Raw genomic sequence first — 27,048 nt, 5'->3', positions numbered from 1 at the left:
TCAAATTTATTTTCCTATATCATCAAGGCCCTGTTCACCCAGGTTCCTTATTGACTTTCGAGCTATAGCATCTTCCCGAGGCTGCATGACTTCGAGCTCATACGCGCGTCAGGCTCGGAGCCCTGATCCGAGGCTATCCCGAGAACGGATGTACTTCGGGGTCTATCTTTCGAGCTTGTGAGGATTTCGAGGCTATCCTCTTCGAAGTCGTCTCTGCTTCGCAGGCTCGATGCTTAGATTTTGGACATATTCCAGACTTTACGAGTTCATTCATCATGAATCCAGCTTTCGAGGTCACAACTCTCATGGCTCAAAATCTGGGTGTAACACTCTCTAATTTTTATTTTTTTTGCCTTAATGTATCACTGGAACACTTTTCTGCATCAATTAGATCAATTGTTTATATATGTGTTTGTAGATGTGTGTTTGATTGCAAAATCTATAAAATTTTTGAGACATTTTGTTGGTAATAAGAATAAGAAACTTTTGCTCAGATTGACCATTAACATAGAGAATACAGATGGGAATTTTTTTTTATTAAAAAAATATACAGCTTCCAATTAGGATATATGAGAATTTTCATAGGATATATGTAGGGGAATTTTCAATGAACTCATTTTTTATTTTATTTTTTAATTATTTTTTTTAGCTCAAAACATTTTGTGGTCGAAAGTCCCTGGTTTGAAAGTTTTCTTTCGATGAGCTTTCTGACCTCTAAATTCAGAATTGGTTTAATAGGAAATGTACTTTACTGAACATTATTTGTGTATGTGTACTTTACTAAATTCATATTAAATATGTATTTTACTAAATTCATATTAAATATGTTCTATATTATATATATATGTGTGTTATATATATTTGTATATGTTCTATAATTTAAGTTGTTATGTTGTCAAAATTAAAAAAAAAACGATATATCCTATAATAAATTTTGTAGGATTTTCTGAATGCAGGATTTTAAATTTTTTGAAATTGTTGTATTAAACTGTTATGCTATCAATTTTTTTGTGAAAATTAATTAAGTAATGTAGTTTTTTTTTTTGTTATATGTTATGCCAACATAATGAGAATTGTAATGAAAGTTATATAATTTAGTTAATTAGTATTATTATAATTAATTAAAAATTATTAAAAAAATTAATTAGTAGTTAGTTTATTTTCTCTGTCTCGGTATGTTTGTGATTGATGGTTGTTGACTACAACTATCAATTATAAGGATATCGACACATGAATGATAAGTTTAAAATATTATTAATAAAATAATGAATGAAAAAAATTAATAAAATTTATCTAATTATTTAAACAAAATAATCTAAAAGTTAAATAATAATTAATTTGTAAAATTATTATTATTACAAATTAAAAAATAATGAATAAAGAATTAAATAAATATTAATTTATTTTTTAATTACTTAATTATTTTTTATTAATTTAATTAATTAAATAATAAAAGTTTGATATAACATTATCTAATTAAATAATTTAATTTAATTTGTTTATTGAATAACACTATCTAATATTAAATAGTTATAAATTAGTTGAATATAGAAATTGATAATTATATTTAATAAATGTTTAAAAAATTAAGAAGAAATAATAAATTAGTTTAGGAAATAATATTAATTTGTTTATAAATAACATTATCTAATAAAATATCATAAAATAGCATAAGATATTATAATATTGCATAAGATTTCAAAAATGATAACAAATTTCTTTTGTTATCCATTCCTATTCACATTACTATTACTCACACACTCTTATAACACTTTACAAGGCGATTGACAAGACTTGGACAACATTGAGAAATCGTGGTTGTCAAGAATATTGGAATGGTCAGCAAGCTTTTTTGACGATGACGTCGGAACATAAATATTCTGATGGAAGAATTAGGTGCATGTGTGTGAGATGCAATAATAATATATTTGAATCTTTGGATGTTGTTCGGGCACACGTATTCGATAGGGGTTTTCATCAAGCTTATGATAAGTGGATTTTTCATGGTGAGGTGGACGAAATTTTTGCTAATGAGGTGGTTGATGAGAATGAAGACGATGAGATGATTCACGTTGTGGAAGACTTCCTTTTACCGACAACTGAGGAAGTAGAAAGGGATCCCGGTGGGAGTCAGTATTATGACGAGTTATTTGAGGAGATTGCAGCGGAGATGTATCCTAGATGTGATTAGATTTCATCCCTGAACTTTTTAGCAAAGTTATTGCATCTAAAAGTTAGAGGGAAGGTGTCTAACAACATATTCGATGAATTGTTGAAGTTGTTAAAGCTTGTCTTTCCTAAGGAAAACAAAATCCTCGGATCCTACTACGAGGCGAAAAAGAGATTGAAAAAAATTAGGGTTGGGATACGAGTCCATTCATGTGTGTCAGTATGATTGTTGCTTATTTTACAACGAGCATGCATCTAAAGAGACATGCCTAGTATGCTGAAGGAATAGATGGATTACTTCCGAAATGACGAAAGGAAAAAAAGTGCCACACAAGGTGATGCGTTACTTTCCCTTGACACATTGGTTGAAAAAATTATAAAGTTCAAGGATTACAGCGAAACACATGATATGGCATCACACCGGGCAATCAAAAGATGATTGGGTGATGCGACACACGGTGAACGGCTCTGCATGGAAGGACTTTGATGTCAAGCATCCTGATTTTTCAAGGGATCCCAGAAATGTTCGTTTGGGCTTAGTTTCCGATGGATTTAATCCATTTGGCAACATGAACCCTGCATACAGCATGTGGGCTGTGGTGTTGGAAAACTATAATCTGCCACCTTTGTTGTGTATGAAAGACAATTATTTCATGTTGACCCTCCTTATTCCTGGGCCAAAATCACCAGGTAAGGACATTGATGTATTTCTAAGACCATTGGTGGATGAGTTGAAGGATCTGTGGGTTAACGGAGTTGATACAAGAGATATTACGACCAATAGGATGTTCAAGATGCGGGCAGCCCTTTTGTGGGCAGTGAACAATTTTCAAGCTTGCAGTAGTTTGTCTGGATGGAGTGGTTAGGGATACAAAGCTTGTCCTACGTGTAATGAAGACACAGCTTCCATCCGAGTGATCGATAAGACATCTTATGTTGGTCACAAAAGATTATTGCCAAGTACTCATCGAATGAGAAGAGACACCGAGTTCGATGGAGAATTTGAGACAAGACGTCCTCTGAGAGGGTTTACCTGTGAGGATATAATAGAACAAGTTAATGCTCTTGCAGCGCAAGTTCCAGGAAAACACGTCCAGTTTGGGGGTGTGAAACATAAAAGAGGTGTAGATGAAGGTAATTGGAGGAAAAAAAAGTATCATTTACGAGCTTGAGTATTGGTGTACAAACAAATTAAAACACAATATAGATGTCATGCATGTTGAGAAGAATGTGTGTGATAGTCTCCTTGGCACCATCTTAGACAATGATAAATCTAAGGACACCACTAATGCAAGACATGATTTGAAAAAGATGGGTGTGAGAGAATCATTGTGGATTTATGAAGATGAGAACGGGAAGTTGATGAAGCCGCACACTCCTTATGTGTTAACTTCAGCGCAGAGGCAACAGTTTCGTCAGTTTATAAAAGGAGTTAGATTTCCAGATGGCTTTTGTTCAAATTTGAAGAAGAAAGTGTCCGAGAATGATACAAATATTCTTGGGTTGAAGTCACACGATTGTCATGTGATAATGCAATGATTACTTTCTTTCGGTGTTCGCAAGTTTCTTCCCAAATCTATATCGACTGCTATTATAGAATTGTGCAATTTCTTCAGGAAAATATGTTCGAGGACTTTAAATGTTAAAGATATGGAAGAAGCATAAAATGATCTTATTAAGATATTGTGCAAGATGGAGTTGATTTTTCCTCCATCTTTTTTTGACATAATGATTCATTTGGTATTACATTTGTCAAAAGAAGCTATATTGGGTGGCCTGGTATTTATGAGGTGGATGTATCCTTTTGAAAGGTACATGAAAAAATTGAAGAATTACGTGGGAAATAAAGCTCGCCCTGAAGGGTCGATCGCCGAAGGCTATGTTGCAGATGAGGCTTTGACCTTTTGTTCAATGTATTTCAAAGACATTGAAACAAGATTCAACCGTCTTGATCGAAATGAAGATGCAACTTATATCCCACGAAACCTTACAGTTTTCCAATCTCAATGTCGTCCACTCACAAAGGGAACTTTGAAGCCTCTCAATCATAACACTCGTGAAATAGTTGAAGTGGTTCATACTTGAGAATTCTCCTGAAATTGAGCATTATTTAGAGTATGTTTATTCCCTTTTAAATTAGAACATGTGTGGTTATTATAAGTTTTTTGTTATAAAAAATCGTAACACTATTCTAATTAACAGTGAACTCCTACAAGAGATTAGACAAAAATACCCAGATGGTGATCAATCATGATCATTTGCATAGGAAAAAATTTCGTTCGTGGTTTCATAAGAATGTAGCTTTCAACTTTGAACTTTCATTTTATTAATGATATATTTTGTGAATCTAATACCGTTTTATGTATTTAGATATATGACTTGCACAAGCTTGGGTCTTTGGAAAATGGTGATAATTTGCTAGCTTTAGCATCTGGGTTAGATCATTTGGCAACCTATTACCAAGGTTGTATAGTCAATGGTGTTTGATTTATTGCAAACGACCGAGATAAAAAGCGCACTACACAGAATAGTGGAGTGTCTGTTTCCGGAACAGAAGGTTTTAATTATTACGGTACGCTTGAAGAAGTAGTGACACTATCTTTCACTGGTGCATATTCAATGGCATTATTTCAGGGCAAATGGTTAAATACAAATCCAAGAAGGAAGAAAACAATCATTGAAAATAATATCACCAGTATAAACGTCAATGGTGAATAGTACAAAGATGAGTCGTATATACTTGCTAGTCAAGCTAAGCAAGTTTTCTATCTCGATGATCTACTTAGAGGTCATGATTGGAAAGTTGTAGAAGATGTGAATCATCGAAAAATTTGGGACATTAAGGACAATTCTGATGAGGTTAATGATGTTATTGATGTTGTACATGAAACAAGTTCATCAAATTTTGTGTTGACTGTGGACCTCGGAGAGTTGATTATGCAATCTGATCAACCTGCTGTATATGTTAGGGATGATGAAGAGGGTGATGACGAAGCTGATATGTCAGAACATGAGAAAGTCGCAGATGCAGAGGATGAATTGTTAGTTGAGCTTTGTGAAGATGAAAATGTGTCTCGATTACTGATGGAAATGATAATGATTACTCTGTTTAGTTTTTCTATTTGTGTAACAAAACTATATATTTAAATATAATAAAGTTTTTTTTGTAATTATTATTATTATGAATTGAACTTGATATACTTCTAATTTAATGCTAATTACTAACTAATAGAATTTAAACTGAAGTATAATGTCAGCTGATATAGAAACTTATCACGGCGGAGATGGTGGGGGTCGAGACCCGCCAGATCCTTCTAGGGTACCATCATCTTGCGAATCAGGTTAAATAATGCATATCAAAATTATTTTTAGAAATTATATTGTTAGAGAAATATAACAACAATACTAATAATGGTTATTGTTAATAAATTTTAAAGCCCTGCCGACGAGAAGAAAAGGTCGTGGCCTTGCTAGTAATAATGTTCTTGAAGAACGAAGGAAAAAAGCTGGAAACCATTGGATCTAGAGCTTGATCCTGTGGCAAAAAAAGTGGTTGGGCAGGAGGATCAAGCTTTTATCCGCATGTTGGGCACTCTAGTTACCATTTTGTGTCCGGGACATTACTTGGATTTTGCTGATGTACCTCAATAGTTTAAGGATCAAGTGCTTGATCGTATGAGGGTAAAAAAATTACAAATCTTGTACTTTTCATTATTTATTTCCATTATTTACAAAGTCATCTAATTTTTTTAATCTAGTATTACTATAATATAGACGGTCATCCACAACGTGAGTCTGTTCTGGCAAATGTCTATAAGGAGATGGGCGAAAGATATCACGAGAGAAAGAACAATAGACATAAACACTTCAAAAATCATTATGCTGGACCAGAAGATTGGGAGAATGTCCTCTCTAAGCCACCTGACCATTGCACTAAGGAGACATGGAAGAATATTTGTGAGTTGTTTTTGAGCGAAAGATTTTTGGCTCGTTCCGCTAAAAATCAAGCAAACGGAAAACAAATGAAGTATGTAATAACACAAGGCACAAAGTCGTTGGCAACTAAGCGTCATGAATATGTAAGTGAAGATGTTAATTTAATTTTATAAAATAACACATTCTAAAACATTTTGTTTACATTTGTATAGGAGAACCCAAATGCGCATGTTGTTGATACTTGGAGGGATGCTCATATGAAAAAATCGACAAAATCTTTTGTCAATGAGGCAGCTCAACAAGATTATGTAAGTGAATAGTATTGTTTTCTTATTTCTAATTTTTGTTTATAATGTTATCTTTATACAGGAAAAAATGGTGGCAGAGGTTTAAAGGTCACAGCTTGAGAGGCAGAGTCAACAACAGAGTGAGGGATCTCTTAATGTATCTGGCGTTGATTCGTCTCCGGTCGATCAATACGAGATACTAAGTAAAGTACTCGGGAAAAGATCAGACTACCAAAGAGGAGTGGGTTATAGGGCGAAAGGGAAGGCAAGAAAGACAACCTCCAACTCTACAGATCAAAGTCAGTCCCAAGCAAATATTGCTCTTACGCCTAATGAAGATATGACTACTATGGCTCTGATGATGAAGGCAATGCGTGAGACGATTCAGAAGGTGGTACCTGAGCAACCCAGTAATCTGTATGACCCACGGTTTGACAGTTTTCTGTAGAGGTATTTGCCACCACAATCTGAAGGTGGTACATCTTCTCAGAGTAACACCACCCATCCTGACCTTCATACACCGCCACAGCAGCATTACCAGCCTTCTCCATCGTATCTGCCACATGTGCCATCGTAACAACCTCCTCAGTATCAAAACCAATATATGTTCGGACGCTCTTCCCAGTCTCCTCCACTATATTTTAGCTTTACCGATTTTCAAGGAGGATCGATGCAGCATCCGCTACCTAATGTTAGGTATATGGGGAGGTTGGAGGTTCGTCGCAACAGCTATATGTGAGATATGGTGAGTTTGGGGGCGGGTCGCAGCCACAGCCTCGAGATCAGTTTGGGGACCTCACGCTTGGACGATCTTCACAACAACCTTATATTCCTTCACCGCCACAGCCACAGCCACAGTCGTTGCCCTCACAGCCACAGCCGTCGCCCTCACAGCCACACCAAAATGTTGAAGATGAGGATAATTTCAATATTAACCTTAATGGTTTTATTTAGTAATTAGTTTATGTATTTTTATTAAATTAATACTGTATTTATTTTTAATGACAATAGCGATATTGGCTAGTTTGATAAATAATAAAACTATTCACATTAATTTTAATGTTAGTAATGTTTAAATTAATTAATTGGTTATTTTGTTAAATTTTATTATGAATTATTTTTAAAAATAATTAAATTTAATAAATTTAATTTATTTCAAATTATTTTTAATAATATAATAAAAACATTATTAGCAGCGGACCCCGCGGCTAATAATAATGCATCTGACACAGGTATTAGCGGCGGGTGTGTTAGCCCGCCACTAATACTCATTATTAGTGACAAACAATTTCGGGTGGGTCATTAGCGGCGGATCGAACACTTATTAACGGCAGACTACCCCGCCGCTAATAGCCTCAATTCTTGTAGTGAATTACTTGATTTTGGGGAGAGAGAATCAAGGGAAGGAAATCAAGGCCAACACCAGGCAATTTCCCTATTAGGGTTCGACTATGGGAGATAAAATGAAAGAAGAGGAAACCTCTTGGCTCATTTGGAGTGCTAGCCGACCACTTAAAGAGAGAAAGAGAGAGAGAGAGAGAGCTCGTGAAAGAGAGAAAAAAAGAAGAGAAAAATCGAGAAAGAGACCAAGAAGAAGAAGAAGGGAATTTCGAGAGCCCTAGGGTAATGTGTTCTAATGCTCATTCTTTCTTTTCATCTACTATCTTCATCATGAGTTATAAGCAATAGATTGTTTCTTTGGGTTTTTGATTGAATCTAGGTTTTACGGTGCCAAATGATTGATCAAATCTTGTGTGTCTTTGACCACTACCAAGGAGGTAATGAAAAATCTTATTCTTTTTGCTATTATGATTGTGGTTTATTGTTAATCATGTTTATGGTTTTGATATGTTGGTGATTGTTTGAATAGTTTGTCTCTATGCGTTTTGATTGTTCTTCATGATTATATTTTATTTATTATTCATAGAAACATGCTAAGGATTCAAATTTATGGATCTTGGAAGGTTTGTTGTTGCTTTGAGCATATATGTTTCGGCTAGGGTATGCCTTAGAAATCATGTTCTTGTTGTATGTTCTTGTTATAAATTTAATGTTATTATTTTCTTAGAAAGCATGATAATTTTTGTGATAAATTTTGTTATTGGTACAACGTATGTTTCATCCTAGGGAGTATAAAAATGTTCTCTAATTCTCTTCATGTACTGAATAAAGAAGCATGATGAGATTTTGATGGTAAACTTTTCTATTGAATCCTATGTGTATATTCGGCCAAATGGTATATCTATGTTCTAATTTTTAGTTTGTGAGTTTGCATATAAGGCATGCTAAGATGTGTTCTATTAAGGTTTCTCTTTTGAAGCATGAAATGTTGTTTTGCTTGCTTATGAGGTTTCGGCCTAGGCTAAATTGCATTGTATGATATTATTGTAATAAGGAGTATGCTAGAATTTTTATTAAAATAATAATAAAGACATACTGTAGTGTAGTGTTACTTATATTCTAATGTTATGTGCCATGGTTATATTAAGGTGTATGCGCGAGTTAGGAAGCATGGTAGTATTTTAATTTATTTTAAATAAAGTGTAGAAACATGTTAGGTTGATTTGTTGAAATATTGTAAAAATGATTTTAAGAATTTGCTAACATTTTATGTGAAATTATGCTTGCTGAATTTTGTTAATTCTAAAATGGTGATTTGTAAATTATTTCAAAGGGAGTAAAATATGTCTTGAATTCATATTTTAAAACAAAGATGAGAAAAAAGTGTAATTTTATACATGTGTCTCGTATTTTTAAATTATGGCATATGCTGAAATTCTAGTATTTAAAAGTTAAGAAAATATATTTTTAAAGGTGCTTAAATTTGGTTTATTAAAACGTAAATAATATGAGTCATTTTACCAAATTAAATAATTATAAATAATGTGATTTTATAACCTAATATTTTTTTTAAAAGAAAAATAGTATTTTCCTAATTTTGCCAAATTAAAAATGAGCTTTTATAAAGTAAATTATATTATTTTGAAAATGAGTTTCCAAGATAAGTTGTTAAATAATAAACAAGTTTATTATTTTGTACAAATTAAGCTATGATCTTTATGAGTAAATAAATTTTTGTTCTAAAATTTAGTAACTAAGTTGGTAATTTATTTTATGATATGAAATGCTGGCTGAATTTTTGTGAAATTTACAAGAAAATAAAAGAGTTAATATTACCAACTTTGAGCAAGTTTTTATGAATAGTCTCACGTACGCATGTTACATGCAAGATTACTTTTACATACAAATATATGTTATTTGATTAAATTGGCAGTTCATGTTTTGAAATCATTGAGAATTAATTGGTGAAAACGACATTATTCTTTTGTGATTTTATGTGGTTTGTTGTATGAATTAAGTTGTCACGTGTTAAATAGGTGTCACGTGTGCATGGCCCATGCACACAGGAGTATGCTTGTATGATATGCTTAGTTTTACTTGATATTAAGACGAGTGTTTGATTTATTATTTTAGGCTCGTTGTGAAACTATCTCGCATTTTATAACTTGTTCTTGAGGTAAGGAAGTTAGTTAGATTTTTTATGCGATCATGTTGAAATGTATGATAAACAAGTTATGAAATAAGTTGTTATGTATGTATGTATTGTATGATTGTATGAAAAGCATAATGTTGTTAGCGTGTTGAAACTTGGCACAACAAATGAGTTACTAAGGTATGACGTAACTCATTGGGCGGACGTGCCAAGAGGCCCACGAGGGCAAGAGGAGGATTTACCGGGTTATGCTTTACTGTTTATGTAATGACCCACTAATCTAGACTAATTGGACCATTATCGAAACTATACATAAAAACTTACATTTTACGAAAATACCATAATTTATTGAGTAACTTGAAAATAAGAGTTATTTACAAAGAAACAGAATACTAAGAAGGATTTTGGGATCCCATTGTCTTTAAAACAAAATAAGATTTAAAATAAAAGACATTACATAATAATGCGGAAAATACATGTAAAACCATAAAAAAACATAAAAGGAGACTACATCCTCGAATCGATAACGCTCGGCCCCTTGACTCCATTCATCATCGATACACATCCTCCCAAGCATCACGAATCTTACCGCCTCTAAGCTTATTTTCCTGCACATAAACAGAAAGGAGTGAGCCTAATGCCCAGCAAGGAAAAAAAACCTAACACATAGTCATATACACAATTTCATAAGAAAACATAAAGACTTAACATAATACATATAACATACACTTATTATAATGGCCATTATTACTTGGGGTCCCATAGACTAAACAAGCATATGCCCATGGGGTTAATGGGTCCTACTAGCTAAGTAGGTCATATGCCCATAACCCATTTGGGGTCTTGTTAGTCATATGGGTCATATGCCCAAGCCTACATACACATATACATATCATAACACTTTTAATAACATAAACATATAGATAACATAAGCACATAACATATTAATTCTAGCCTATTTTCCTTACCAAAGTTACCGGGATAAAATGGACTGAGTTAGGACTTTTGGAACACTCCTAAAACCACAATGAACAAGGGTGAGTCTAAAGAAAGGAGATGAAATGAAAGAGAATAGGAAGACTAAACCATTAAACGAAAATATGCTTACCACCACTTAAGTGCTTAAGAACTTGGATTCCCTAACCAAAAATAAGAATAAGGTTAGGGGACTGAGTAGAAGGTTTTGAGAAAAGAAATAACATAGAATACAGAAAGGACTAGAGTTTTGGGTTTACCTCAAAGATTGCAAGATCAATCTAACATCCACCGAAATACTATAGCACTCACTTACTTCCCAAGTGTTTGATAAGCTTATGATGTTTAAGCTTATAGTTTTTCCCCAAACCAAGTGTTTACACTCTCTCACTCACTTAACACTAGCAGCCTCTGAACTTAGAGCAAATGGTGAATAATGGCTGGGTACTAGGTCCTATTTATAGAGTTTGGGAATGAAAATATCTTGATTTTACTTGAATAAAAATAATGGCTTTTTAGGTGAAAATCATTTGAATAATCGTTCAGCAGAGGCTGAAGACTCGTTCAGAAGATGCTGGACTGTTGAAGGAGTTTGAATGGCTGAAGGGAAAAGAATTCAAATGTATTTGAATTCATGCTGGTGGAGGCGATATATCGCCCCCTATAGGCGATATATCGCCTGGACCTTTGTTCCCGAGGCGACCGTGCATCGATTCGTGTTTTCCGTATCTACGTGCTGCGACATATCGCCCCCTATAGCTGCGATATATCGGCATACGCAGAATATTTAAACACGAGTTTACACATTTTTAGCTAAGTTTGAATGGACTAAACAGCCTTGACTAAGCCCTCAACGTGCTCAAAGCTGCTGACTGACCCTATACATTCAAACTTTTACCCTTATTTAATTTAATCCTCAAAAATACTAAATCCTTAATTACCATTCAAAACATGTGCTTAAAATCCTATTGGTTGATGTCTAAACCTTATAATATAATAATATATTCCTTAATATCAGACACATTAATCAAACCTTAGGTTATACTTAATATTCTTAAACTATAGGTTAAACTTAGAAAATCTATAAGTACTACTATGAGTGTCCAAATAACTCCCGGTCTGAACCAAAAATCCAAAGTAACAATGATAACACTAAACATACTATAATACTACTAAACAATTAGCTAAGTAAAGTTCTTGGACTCTACAATTCTCCCCTACTAAAAAGAATTTCGTCCTCGAAATTTACTTACCAAATAACTCCGGATACCGGCTCTGCATGTCCTCTTCCAACTCCCACGTTGCCTCGCGTTCAGAACTATTGCTCCATAGGACTTTAACTATAGGAAAGCTCTTGGACCGTAACTGCTTCATCCCCCTATTTAGGATGCTAACCGGTCGTTCCTCGTAACTTAAGTCTTTCTGGAGTGCTATGGTATCGTACTTGAGGACGTGAGATGGGTCTGACACATACTTGCGTAACATCGAGATGTGGAAGACGTTGTGACTATCGGCTAGTGCTGGCGGTAGGGCTAGTCTATACGCAACTGGTCCCACTTTGTCCAATATCTCAAAAGGACCTAAGAATCGGGGACTGAGCTTGCCTTTCTTCCCGAACCGCTTGACACCCTTCATAGGAGATATCTTCAGGAAGACTTGATCTCCAACTTGGAACTCCACATCGCGTCTCTTGGTATCTGCATAGCTTTTCTGTCGGCTTTGAGAAGCAAGCATACGCTGTCTAATAAGCGTTACTGCTTCTTGAGCTTGCCTAACAGCTTCGGGCCCTAGAAGCTGCCTTTCTCCTACCTCGTCCCAGTGCAACGGTGATCGGCACCTTCTTCCATATAGCAACTCATAAGGTGCCATCTCGATCGTCGACTGGTAGCTATTGTTGTACGAGAACTCGATCAGCGGTAAGTACTTGTTCCACGATCCTCCGAAGTCAAGTACACATGCGCGTAGCATATCCTCTAAAATCTGAATCGTACGCTCTGACTGCCCATCTGTCTGAGGATGGAAAGCTGTACTAAGACTTAACTTAGTACCCATGGCTTGCTGTAAGCTTCTCCAAAATCTTGACGTAAACACTGATCCTCTATCTGATACTATCGTCTTGGGGATTCCATGCAATCGTACAATCTCTTGGATGTAGATGTCTGCATATTGGTCTGCCGTATAAGAAGTCTTAACAGGCAGAAAATGAGCCGACTTGGTTAGTCTATCTATGATTATCCAAGCAGAATCATGCTGCTTATTTGTCTTTGGCAGACCCGTCACGAAGTCCATGGCTATATCGTCTCACTTCCACTCCGGTATGCTAAGCGGTTGCAATAATCCTGCAGGCCGCTGATGCTCCGCCTTCACTTGCTGGCATACCAGACACTTAGATACATATTCCGCTATGTCCTTCTTCATCCCTGGCCACCAATAGACTGCCTTGATGTCATGAGTCATCTTGGTAGACCCTGGATGAACCGAGTATGGGGTGTTGTGCGCTTCTTCTAGGATCGTCTTCTTAATACTTTGATCGTCTGGCACGCATACCCGATCCTTATATCTCAATAAACCTTGACTGGATATTGAGAAATCTGTAGTCTTGCCTTCTCTGACTGCATCCATGTGCGTTGCTAGTGAATCATCATGTCTCTGACCATTCCGTATGTCTTCTAGCATATTCGATTGGATAGACAAGTTAGCCAACTTGCCTACAACCACTTCTATTCCGGCACTGATAAGCTCCTGCTGTAGTGGCTTTTCTATTCCGGATAAGGCTGCTAAGTTCCCATAACTTTTTCGGCTAAGTGCATCGGCAACTACGTTTGCCTTCCCCGGGTGGTATAGGATTTCGCAGTCGTAATCCTTTACTAATTCCAACCACCGGCGCTGCCTCATGTTAAGCTCCTTCTGAGTAAAGAAGTATTTTAAACTTTTGTGGTCCGTATAAATCTCGCACCGTTCTCCGTACAGATAATGGCGCCAGATTTTTAACGCAAAGACCACCGCTGCCAACTCCATATCGTGAGTTGGATAGCGTTGTTCATACTCCTTTAACTGACGTGACGCGTAGGCTATCACCTTGTCATTTTGCATCAGTACGCATCCCAATCCTAACTTTGATGCATCACAGTAGACAACGAACTTGTCGTTGGGTGTTGGGACACTAAGTACTGGTGTTGAGCAAAGCTTATCCTTAAGCAACTGGAAGCTTTCCTCACACTTATCATTCCAGTTAAACTTTTGTTGCTTCCGGGTCAGGTTGGTGAGTGGAGTGGCTATTTTAGAAAAGCCCTCTACAAACTTTCTATAGTAACCTGCTAGCCCTAAGAAGCTTCTTACTTCCGACGCGTTCTTTGGTCTAGGCCAATCTTTCACGGCCTCTACCTTCGATGGATCTACTGCAACTCCGTCTTTCGATATGATGTGCCCGAGAAACGCCACTTGTGAGAGCCAAAACTCGCATTTCTTGAACTTCGCGTAGAGTTGGTGCTCCTTCAATCGCGTCAAAATTATCCTCAAGTGTTCCTCATGCTCCACTTCATCCTTGGAGTAAATTAAAATGTCGTCGATGAACACAACGACGGATTTATCCAAGTAGTCCTTGAAGACCCTATTCATTAAGTCCATAAATGCGGCTGGCGCGTTAGTAAGACCAAAAGACATAACCAAGAACTCGTAATGTCCATAACGAGTCCTAAAGGCTGTCTTAGGAATATCTTCCCCCTTTACCTTGAGCTGATGATACCCGGACCGTAAATCGATCTTAGAGAATACAGTCGCGCCTCGGAGTTGATCAAACAAATCATCAATCCGAGGTAGCGGGTATTTGTTCTTAATTGTTACTTTATTCAGCTCACGGTAGTCTATGCACATGCGCATACTTCCGTCCTTCTTCTTCACGAATAGTACCGGAGCTCCCCATGGTGAATGGCTTGGCCTAATGAAACCCAAGTCTAGGAGTTCTTGTAGCTGCGTCTTTAACTCCTTGAGTTCCGTAGGTGCCATCCGGTATGGTGCCTTAGAGATAGGCTCGGTGCCCGGTACTAATTCTATCGTGAAGTCTATTTCTCTAGTTGGCGGCAATCCTGGCAAGTCATCGGGGAAAACTTCTGGAAATTCTTGTATGACTCGAACATCTCCAACTTTGAGTGATGTCTCCTTCTCCACATTCGTGATGTTGGCTAAGAATGCTTGACATCCTTTCTCCATCATTCTCTGAGCTTTGAGAGATGATACTAACGGTGTGCGTAGTCCTGAAGCTTGTCCCATGAAGCACAGTTTCTGGCCGTCAGGAGTATCGAATGTCACCTTCTTGCGTCTGCAGTCGATCGTTGCGCCATGCCGTGCTAGCCAATCCATGCCTAGTATGACGTCGAAGTCTTTGATCACCAGCTCTATCAGGTCTCCTTCTAGTTCCTTGTCCTCAATCTTGATTGGTACGCCTCGTACAATTCGTGATGATAGAACTACTTTGCCCGAAGGCAACTCGGTTGCAAACCTAGTTCTAAATCTTTCACTAGGTTTGTCTAGTTTATCTATCATTCCTAACGAAATATACGAATGGGTGGCTCCCGAATCAAATAATACATGACATAATTTATTGAGGATGGAAACCTGACCTGTGACCACCTTGTTGCTAGCATCCGCCTCTCCTTGGGTTAAGGCAAAAACCCGAGCAGGAACCATCTTTTCGTCCTTCTTTCCTTCCGGCTTTTGCTGAGGACAGTCTCTTTTACGATGCCCTTCTTGACCACAGTTGAAACACTCCTTGGTGTTGGCACGACATTCTCCGGGGTGCTTCTTCTGACATTTGGCACATGGCGGGTATTCCACGTAGCCCGACCTATTTCCCCCATTACTTGGTCGTGCCCTTTTATTGTTGTCGGCTTGCTTGTTGTCAGGATGCCTTCTCTTCTGTCCGTTACCGTTGTTGTTGGACTGACTGTTGCTGGACTGATTGTTGTTCCGACTGGCCTGAGGTTGGCTCTGCTGCCTAGGTTTCGGCTTGCTGGCTTCTTCTTTGCTCACGTTGGCTTGCAACCTTTCTACTTCAATTGCCGTCTCAAGAACGTCGGCATATGAAGTGTTTCCCGGGTTTGCTAGTTTAACCCCCATCTCGATCTTCGGGCGAAGTCCTCTAACAAACTTGTTCACCCTTAGATAGTCGGTTGGAACCAACTCTGCTGCGAACTTCGCTAAGCGATCGAACTGACGAGCATATTCCGCCACTGTTAAATTCCCTTGCTTTAGATTGGTGAACTCCTCAACTCTCGTAGCAAGCACTGCTGAATTGTAGTACTTCTTGTGGAAGAGCTCCACAAATCGGGTCCACGTCATGGTGGCAGCATCGTGGGATTGCTGGACCAAGTCCCACCATATCCTGGCATCTTTCTTGAGCAAAGATGAGACGCAGGATATGCGGTCTGCATTACTAAGGTTCATGTGGGCTAGGATCGGCTCCACATTCCTTAGCCATTCTTCTGCTTCAAAGGGGTCCGTAGTCCCTTCGAAGTTCGGAGCGTGCTGCTTGCGGAACCTCTCGTACACTGGCTCCATGTGCTGAACAGGATAAGGAGCGTAGTTCGTCATAGGCCATCCCCCATACGGACCAACTTGTTGGGGTGCTGGGGCCATTGGCTGTGGCTGCGGCTGCGGCTGTGGCGGAGGCTGAGGCTGAGATTGAGCCTGTTGGCGTTGTTGCTGCAGAAGTTCCTCGACTTGCTGTCGTAGTCTGGCAATCTCTGCAGTGTTGTCAGCTGGCTGTGCCGGTGCGTTGCGGCGAGCAGTAACACGTACTCTCCTTCGGCGAACGGTAGGGACCGCATTGGTCGCTGGAACATCGTTGGAAGCGTTCCCGTTGGTGCGAGCAGATCTTCGGAGAGACATCGTAGCAGAGTTCTAACAGTTAAAAGAAACATGTTAGAACTTTTTCCTAATAGGCTCTAAGGCAAAAACTTATTCTAAAACAAACATATCTCGGACCTATTTATTATGACTTTTTATGAAAAATTATATAGGTCTTTATTTATTATTAGAGTGGGTTTCTATACTTAGAAAAACAAGTCATCTTTATTTTCTAAGTGTGTTTCTAATAATCCTATATGACTTAATTCTCAGGCTCGAAACTTATCTTTGTTCCAAAGTTAACCATATTGAGGGAGGGCTGGGATCAGTAAAATCGTTCCCACTACTAAGGCCCCCTAACTCTCAACAAGGAAACCAGGTTCATTGATTCGTATCCACCCTCACCGAACTCAGTCATTATTCATTTTATTTAGTATTTATTATGATTGTGAAAAAAATTTCAAACTCACACATGATATTCAAATAGCATGTTTATTCATTTGGAAAACAATTTCACTTATTACAATCATAACATAAAAGTAAATAAAACAAATAAAAACTACTAATCTAAAAATCGGGATCTTCTACATCTGATCCGTCATCTAACATATCATCATCTATAGCCTCATAGTCATCATTATCATGAGCATCAAAATGCCCTCTAGGAAGGTTTGTGAGAATCCTATTCTTTTGCTCCTTGGTGAATTGAAATTCAAATTTTGCGGTGAACCTAACTAAGAGGAAATAGTATCTCATTGCTAATGGTGATTCATCCTCATCATTCATTTCTTCCCATATTTCTTCTAAGGCTGCTATTACAGGATGGAAATCTTTAAACAACCTAATCACTAATACATATTGTTCTGTTGATCTTAGCATTATTTGTTTAGCCTCTTGAAGGCCACCTATTGCTTGGTGAAACAAAAGCAACCTTCGTGTAATCCTTTCTAAGGCTCCTACGGTGTTTCTTGGCTCCCTTATTCTTTTTAAGGCCTTAATGGCTCGGATATCTTGGTAGGTTAAAGCTCCATTCATTTTTAACTGAAACATAAACACTAAAGTTGTTAGCTATACACATAGACAAAGTAACTTGTGACTTGTAACTTAAACACTTACTTGGCGGTCCGATTCGGAGCTTTGAGCATGTGTATCGAGGAGAACTTCATGCGAAGGAACCGTTTGCTCTGATACCAACTGTAATGACCCACTAATCTAGACTAATTGGACCATTATCGAAACTATACATAAAAACTTACATTTTACGAAAATACCATAATTTATTGAGTAACTTGAAAATAAGAGTTATTTACAAAGAAACAGAATACTAAGAAGGATTTTGGGATCCCATTGTCTTTAAAACAAAATAAGATTTAAAATAAAAGACATTACATAATAATGCGGAAAATACATGTAAAACCATAAAAAAACATAAAAGGAGACTACATCCTCGAATCGATAACGCTCGGCCCCTTGACTCCATTCATCATCGATACACATCCTCCCAAGCATCACGAATCTTACCGCCTCTAAGCTTATTTTCCTGCACATAAACAGAAAGGAGTGAGCCTAATGCCCAGCAAGGAAAAAAAACCTAACACATAGTCATATACACAATTTCATAAGAAAACAAAAGACTTAACATAATACATATAACATACACTTATTATAATGGCCATTATTACTTGGGGTCCCATAGACTAAACAAGCATATGCCCATGGGGTTAATGGGGTCCTACTAGCTAAGTAGGTCATATGCCCATAACCCATTTGGGGTCTTGTTAGTCATATGGGTCATATGCCCAAGCCTACATACACATACACATATCATAACACTTTTAATAACATAAACATATAGATAACATAAGCACATAACATATTAATTCTAGCCTATTTTCCTTACCAAAGTTACCGGGATAAAATGGACTGAGTTAGGACTTTTGGAACACTCCTAAAACCACAATGAACAAGGGTGAGTCTAAAGAAAGGAGATGAAATGAAAGAGAATAGGAAGACTAAACCATTAAACGAAAATATGCTTACCACCACTTAAGTGCTTAAGAACTTGGATTCCCTAACCAAAAATAAGAATAAGGTTAGGGGACTGAGTAGAAGGTTTTGAGAAAAGAAATAACATAGAATACAGAAAGGACTAGAGTTTTGGGTTTACCTCAAAGATTGCAAGATCAATCTAACATCCACCGAAATACTATAGCACTCACTTACTTCCCAAGTGTTTGATAAGCTTATGATGTTTAAGCTTATAGTTTTTCCCCAAACCAAGTGTTTACACTCTCTCACTCACTTAACACTAGCAGCCTCTGAACTTAGAGCAAATGGTGAATAATGGCTGGGTACTAGGTCCTATTTATAGAGTTTGGGAATGAAAATATCTTGATTTTACTTGAATAAAAATAATGGCTTTTTAGGTGAAAATCATTTGAATAATCGTTCAGCAGAGGCTGAAGACTCGTTCAGAAGATGCTGGACTGTTGAAGGAGTTTGAATGGCTGAAGGGAAAAGAATTCAAATGTATTTGAATTCATGCTGGTGGAGGCGATATATCGCCCCCTATAGGCGATATATCGCCTGGACCTTTGTTCCCGAGGCGACCGTGCATCGATTCGTGTTTTCCGTATCTACGTGCTGCGACATATCGCCCCCTATAGCTGCGATATATCGGCATACGCAGAATATTTAAACACGAGTTTACACATTTTTAGCTAAGTTTGAATGGACTAAACAGCCTTGACTAAGCCCTCAACGTGCTCAAAGCTGCTGACTGACCCTATACATTCAAACTTTTACCCTTATTTAATTTAATCCTCAAAAATACTAAATCCTTAATTACCATTCAAAACATGTGCTTAAAATCCTATTGGTTGATGTCTAAACCTTATAATATAATAATATATTCCTTAATATCAGACACATTAATCAAACCTTAGGTTATACTTAATATTCTTAAACTATAGGTTAAACTTAGAAAATCTATAAGTACTACTATGAGTGTCCAAATAACTCCCGGTCTGAACCAAAAATCCAAAGTAACAATGATAACACTAAACATACTATAATACTACTAAACAATTAGCTAAGTAAAGTTCTTGGACTCTACAGTTTACCTCATAGAAATGTTACTTTATTTGTTTACGATGATATTCAGATAAAGTGTATGTTATTATGAATTGTGTATGGTATGCCATTTTAAGTTATGTACGTTGAGAATAACTTTGTATTGCTTTTATTTGAATTATCGTTCTTGTTTGTACTTCCTTACTGAGTTTTTAGCTCACCCCCCTTACTTCACCCTTTCAGGTAGACGATAGGTTTTTTGCTTGGCACGCATGGTGATATGGGGAGTTCCATAGTCAAAGTGTGTATGTCGTGTGGTGTAATGAACGAAAAACGATTTAGAAATGCCAATAGGCATTTTTATGGGTTTTATTATGTTTATTTACATTTTGATGAGACTTTTCTATTTTCTATTTTAAATTGCATAAAAGACATTGTATTTTGATTTAAACAAATGGACCATAATTCATGTTTTAATAAGGCCCACTCGACCTTTTGAATAATTATGGTATTTTTCTAAATAAGAATTAATTAGTAGTATTTTGTAAATGATAGTAGAATAAGGCATTTTACATTTCCTAAACAAGAGACTCTTTGGTATAATAATTGGTACAACTTTGGTAATGAGAAGTGTGATAGTCACCCTTGTTGTTCCATTTTTTGCGTCCCTGATGTCATTGGTGGGAGCAGATTTGAGTGTGACAACTTCAATCATAATACCTTGTTTATGCTACTTGAAGATCTCTTGAATTTGCCAAACATTTAATTATAAAATGGTTGTTGTGGTGGTTACGATATTAATGGGGTTGTTGTTACTATAATTAGTACTTATACACATGTACTATATATTTCTAGTAAATATGAAAATGTAACTATTTGTCGTATTATATTATCTTTTCAGGGAAGAAATTGAGAATTGTTCATTGTGAATTTATGTTTTGGTTGCTAATAGTTTTATTTATTTCTACTTTCAATGCATAGTATTTTGGCAAGAGCTATCTTTAGTGTTTGCCTCTTTCCTTTGTGATCTTTAACTTTGCTTTATTTTTTAAACACGAGAGTTGTGTCGATAATTTGTATGAAATACACACAATGCATAATAAAGAATATAGGCATAGGGTATTTCTATTGTCCAGTCGTGCGGAACGATTGCACGGGTGCAGTAGATTTTCTAACCATTGATCTTGTAATGAACGGTCTACACTAAATGGAATACATTGTACATGTCATTGGTATAGAAATGTTACGCTGTGGGTTTTCTTTAGGGATAATTGCCTGGTGTACTTTCTCTCCATTAGCCTTCTTTGCTTGAGATTCTTATTCAAGGATTTGAAATACGATGGGTATTCTCTTAATTCATTTTGATTATTCTCATTTGGTAGATAGTCTTTTGTTTTGGTTGTCGGTGACCAAAACTTGGACTCCTGCAGTAAATAAAAAATACCAGATGTAGAGGATGGACACCATGACCCGGAGCACCGTTTGAAATGTCTCTGGTAAAACTACCTTGTGAAGAACGAAGTAATATCTTAGAAGAACTTCCTACTTTTACACTCAGAGAAGGAAGAGCAAAAGCAGAGCTAATGGGTGCTTCGGGGGAAATGTAAGGTAAGTCGTAATTTCTAGTCGCCAATGGGTGACCAATAAACTATAGTAGGTTATATATATTATTAACTATTCTAACGTGATATAAGCTCATAATGTAGGGAATTATTCAAATATAGGTGAATTAGTTATTTGAGAAGGGGCCAATTGGATTGTAACTGCATCTTGGAGAAAGGATTGAGTGTTTCTTATGGAATTTACGTGAAATGAGGTGCATGAAGCTTACTCTGTCTGTAGTCGTGGAAGTTTTAGTTTATAGATCATAACCTGAAAATTGAAAACCATTGTATTTGGATAAACCAAGTAGCAATATTATCTTTTTTTATATTATTATTATTTTGTTTCTATTATCATCAGTCGATGCAGGTTCGCTCCCTTAAATCCACTCATTTTCATGTATTCATCCTCTACACTGAAAAGAGTGAATAAGACTGAGACCATTGATTGTGAATTGGTTATCTATTCTCTTATTTGCATTTGTGTTGTTCATATTTTAATGCTTGAAGTGGACTTTGGCTTTACTGAGTTTGACAGAACTAGTTTTGTTTGTGTCTTCTAAGTGTTCGACATTTTGCCTCATTCAATCCTATCTCGTTGCTTTACATTACTTTTGAGTTTTCGAGTGATGGTTTTTATGCATTCATGATTAACGATATTGGAGTTATTTGCATTACGGGTGCATAAGAACCCGATCTAGTTGATTATAGATGTTATTCTGCTATATCATTACTGTGTATATTTGTTAAAGCTTTTTTTTCATTTTTTTATAAAGATTTTAGTCAAAAGGTTACTACTCTTTCTAATATAAATATGATCATCTTGGCCATTGTTGAACCACTTAACTATCCACGCCCGCTTCTCAATCTAAAAAACATTTCAAAGAAAAGAAGACAATAATCATAATCGTTTTAACTAAACACACATTAAATGTCCTTGTGCACATAGTCCACTTTGGTTGGCACTTTACCATTCTTTGAAGACATTCTAATTATGTAAAATTAAACAAAATAACGCCCTAATCGTATATATGATGCATAACTTGGTAAATCAACAAAACATTGTTCTCTCCTTCCATCAATTGAAAAACAAAAACAACCCTTACATCATGGATATAGTCAATTATTAAGGACAAAAACCAAAAAATAAAACAAACAAACAAAAAAAGAATATTCAATATTCAACATTAATTTAATAAAAATTGCCTTTCAATTATTATTATCTCCTTTCAAACTGTACAACACAAACTCTTTCGAAGAAAGAATAAAAATGAAAAATTATTCAACAACCTAGCATCAATCAACTATATTGAAGAAAGCCTAACCAGATAAAAAAAATAATTTAAACATCTCTTTCAAACCCATATTATGTTACTAGCACAAACAAAAATAAGAAAAAACAACAAATAAAATTTTCTTGGTTTCTAACAAAATCTTCCCCACAACACGATTCACATAAATACTTAAAACTTCAACTAAACATTTCACATCAAAACAAAACCATTCTATAAACAACATTAAATCATTTTAGCAAAAGAGTGTTAAGGTTTCAATTTTATATAGAGCAATACAGTAATCATGATGATAATAACAATGAGTCACTAGTTGTTTTCATATTTTATTCTTTTGGAATAAAACTAAAATAGACTTTATATCAGTGTGCATACTTTGAGTATTGTATTGCTTGTGCAAATAAAATAGTCCTTTAGCAATTCCAAATGCAATTTGAGTCCTTACATTTCAACTAGGTTTAATTCTTTAAACGGAAAAACCTCCTAAGTACAATTCCTTGTGAATTCACGAATAAGAGCACAACAAAATAAATATCTTCTTATTGCCCCATCTTTTCCTCCATTAACATTTCTTCTTTTAATATACTAAAAATAATAAAGAGAATTATACAAAACTTAGTAGGAGAATCTCAAGCATGATTCCTACCCAAAAAAAAAAAAAAAAAACGTTCATATCCAAAATAAATCAATTGAAGAAAAGAAAATGGGGATCAAATGTAAACACCCGACTAGTTTAAAGACCTCGGACCTTTAAAACTACTATGACATTGTTATATTATTTTATAATGTAATGTGAGGTTATATTATTTTATAATATAATGTTTAGATTAAATAAATGTGACAAAGAGTGTCACATATTATAACATATAATGGAGAGTTACAATATTTAGATATATGTGAATATCCAAATATGTAACATATTTGGTGTTACAAATTCAGTTACAAATTTATAACTTCCAAATATTGCCCATTATTGTGTAGATTTGTTGTTACACAATATTGAGATGAATTTCTTAAAGCCATATGTGAAATGACTGTTAGAGAAATGATTTTAACCCTAATAATGTGTTTTGGGGGTTACAAAATCAATTGGGAGTGGATTGGAATTGTTTGGAAAAACAGCACATTTTTGTGTGCTGAAATTGGTCAGTGGTCACAACCATGGATGTTGGTGGTCGCGGCCTAGGGAACAGAGACCAGTGGCCACGACCACTGATACTCCTGGTCGTGACCACAGATGCTGACTGACCAAATTTTCAGTTTTTTCCAACTCTTTTAAACGGCTCCAAAAACACAAATAACTCTCAAATCTCATTTTTAATTCCATAAACATCTAATTAATCATTAGTAACAGCCATGCGGTTGGTGTAATTTGAAATTCAAAGGGTGTCTCTAAACTCTATAAATAGGAGTCTAATGCTCACTTGTAAGAGAACTCTATTTTTATCCACTAGAGCACTTGGCTAGAAATACACCAAAAGGCTTGATTATTCCAGAGAGCTATTTCCAATATTGAGATAATCCCTTAGTACTTGAGATAGGGGAAATACGCTTTTTGGAAAAAGTTTTACACCTTCTTCAAGTTGGTGATCTCCAATGCTCTTCACTTTGGTTGTGTGAGTGAGAGTGTTGTACTTTTTGTTCTTGTTATTTCTTCTGCCATTGCTTTTATCTTTTATTCTTTTGTTTTATCTTTGCATATTTATTTGTATCTTTTATTTTAGAGTTGTAGTCCTTATCATTCTCTTCATCTAGTTCTCTTCTATATCTATTTGTATTTTGAGTATTGAGTTGTAATTTATTTAATTAATCATTATTTATTTGTATTATTTTGTCTAGAGTTGTAACTATTCTTACCATTTACATTGATACAACATATATTTTTATAACGTTCAAAAGCTTATCCCTTTTTGTTTCAATGGAAGGTGAGACCATCAAGATCATGAACCAAGACCTAGTGAGGTTGGATAGGTTTGATGAATCCAATTTCACTAGGTGGCAAGACAAGGTGAAATTCCTTTTGACAACACTCAAGATAGCCTACATCCTTGAGTCATCCTTGGCACCTCTAGCTGAGCCATTCGACAAAGACACTCCCGAGGTGGTAAAGAAAAGAAGTAAGAGAGAAGAGGACAACCTTCTTTGTAGGGGTCATATCCTTAATGCCCTATCCGATAGGCTATATGACCTCTATACCAATATCAAATTCGTGAAGGAGATTTGTGATGCCTTAGAGAGTAAGTACAAGGCCAAGGAAGAAGGTACACGAAAGTTCTTAATTTCTCAATATTTTGAATTTTCTTTCATTGATGGGAAAACTCTTTTACCTCAAATTCATGAGTTACAAGTGATTGTGAACAAGTTTAAAGTTCTCAAGATTGAGTTTCTCGAGGCCTTTCAAGTTGGTGCAATAGTGACAAAATTACCACCAACTTGGAGGAGTTATAGGAAAAGAATCCTCCATAAGAATGAGGATTAAACTTTGGAAGAGATCCAAAAACACATTAGAATTGAAGAGGAATCGAGAATAAGAGACAAGGGTGTGAATGAGTCTAAAGATGAGACTTCCAAGGCCAATGCAATTTCACACAAGCATCCCAAGGGCAACAACAACAAAAAGGGTAGTGGCAACCCTTTAGGTCCAAAGAAAGATCATAGGCAATTCAAAGAAGTGAGAGGTCATTGCTTTGTTTGTGGAAAATCCGGGCACTGTGCTAGAGTATTTAAGTATCGAAAGGACCCACATGAGAATGAGGTAAATGCTATAGAAAAAGAAGAAGATATCCTAGCATGATTACCACGTTTATGTGCCTTGTTGGGAACTGGTTGTTTTCATGTAATAAAGGTTGTACTCTTGAAATCTATCAATAAAATTAAAGTATTATTCTATGATAATTCTTTATTTTGCTATGAGAAATTTGTGTGAGATATTAACAAAGTTTCAAAATGAACTTGTTAAAATAATAGGTAGGAGTGTAGACCTATTATTCCATTATGTGATTATTTGTTTGAGAAATTCTCACATTATATTTGTGTTCACATTTTTATTTTGTGAAATACATAAAAGAAATAAACTAAGTGAAAGTTGCTTTGAAAAAAGTGTGTCTTGCTTTAGCAAGTAAATAAATCAAGATAAACATTTGAGGTTTCTATCTTGATATATTGAGAGTTTATCATGTGGCTTAGAGGACTCATGATGGACTTTGAAAAATATAAGTCTAGATTTATTTTGGAGGATAAATGACTTAATAGAAATGAAGAGATTTATATTTTAAAGTGATATTTTATTATTACTATGTGAGAAATGTGGGGGTGATGCTCCAAAGTTAATGAATTTATTTTGTTGGTAATAATTGATTAATTTGGTCATCCTATCAAATAGATGATTTGGAATTCCACATTCTAAATCACATTGGCAATATGTGTATAGAATGGACAAATCTAGACATACTTGGTGTCTAAAGTTATTGTTTTGTAATATTTTGATTCAAGAAGGAATCAATTTAAAACATAAAGGAGAATTTTAGAAAAAAAATAGGTTTCTAGAATTAATATTCAAATGTTTATCTTGGATATTGGACTATAAAATAGTGGGGGTGTTGACTATGGTAAAACTCACTATTTTAAAGGGGTAACTATTTTAATCAAACTATGGCTAGCAAATAAGTTTGAATAAAATAATGAGAGTGTTTAAGTATGCATGTGTGAGAAAAGAAATGACTCAAGTGGAATCATTTCTACATCTCAAGGGGTGGGACTTAGACTCCCTCAAGAGATTCACGGTTGATGGTAACATATCTTAATACTAATAACCAAACTAGTATTAGGTTCAATAGGTAATAACAAGTCAATCAAGTGAATAGTAGTAATACTCAAATTTTGTCTCATCTGAGATATGAGTAATAGTGTGCTACCAAAATGAGGGTTAAAACCAAAATGATTTTTAATAGAACTTGGTCTTGAAAAGACAAGTATTTTAGGGTAACAAAATACTGTAAGAGTTCTACCTATATAGACTTAGGGGTGGTGCCGGCCTTCATGAGAATTGTGAGTCATTCTCAATAAAAGTCTATGAATGGAATGTGCATACGGGCATTAACGGTGCAAAAGCGAGACATTGAGGTCTCAAGTGAACGTAGCAAATGTGTGTGTGTTATCACCGATTTGTTATCAAGGGATAATGGTTCAATGCTTCGGAAACCAAAATTTCAACAATCTTTGTGATAATTACACTAAGGTAAAATTCAAGTCGAAAGATATTTTACTTTATGCACCAATGCAAAGATTTCTATAGAGAGTGAATATTTAATCAAGTGGGGAATATTATATTTTAATATAATGTTTGATTGATTAAATAACTCTTACAATAGATAACTATT

General features: G+C 35.6%; 1 long non-coding RNA gene and 1 pseudogene across 1 annotated transcript; both read left to right on the top strand.

The window, feature by feature from the left end:
• The window catches only part of LOC133816086 (amino acid transporter AVT1I-like), a 48,565-nt pseudogene extending 28,040 nt beyond the window's left edge, over window positions 1-20,525 (top strand).
• A 212-nt stretch (window positions 20,526-20,737) lies between these two features.
• Window positions 20,738-21,633, top strand: LOC133816085 (uncharacterized). The gene is made up of 2 exons (XR_009885005.1): window positions 20,738-21,384; window positions 21,483-21,633. It is a non-coding gene; the product is annotated as an uncharacterized LOC133816085 (long non-coding RNA).
• Window positions 21,634-27,048: the final 5,415 nt, after the last annotated feature.

The sequence above is a fragment of the Humulus lupulus genome, chromosome 2, assembly GCF_963169125.1.
Source record: "Humulus lupulus chromosome 2, drHumLupu1.1, whole genome shotgun sequence".
Taxonomy (NCBI): Eukaryota; Viridiplantae; Streptophyta; class Magnoliopsida; order Rosales; family Cannabaceae; genus Humulus; species Humulus lupulus.
This window is presented reverse-complemented; position numbering and strand designations above follow the sequence as displayed.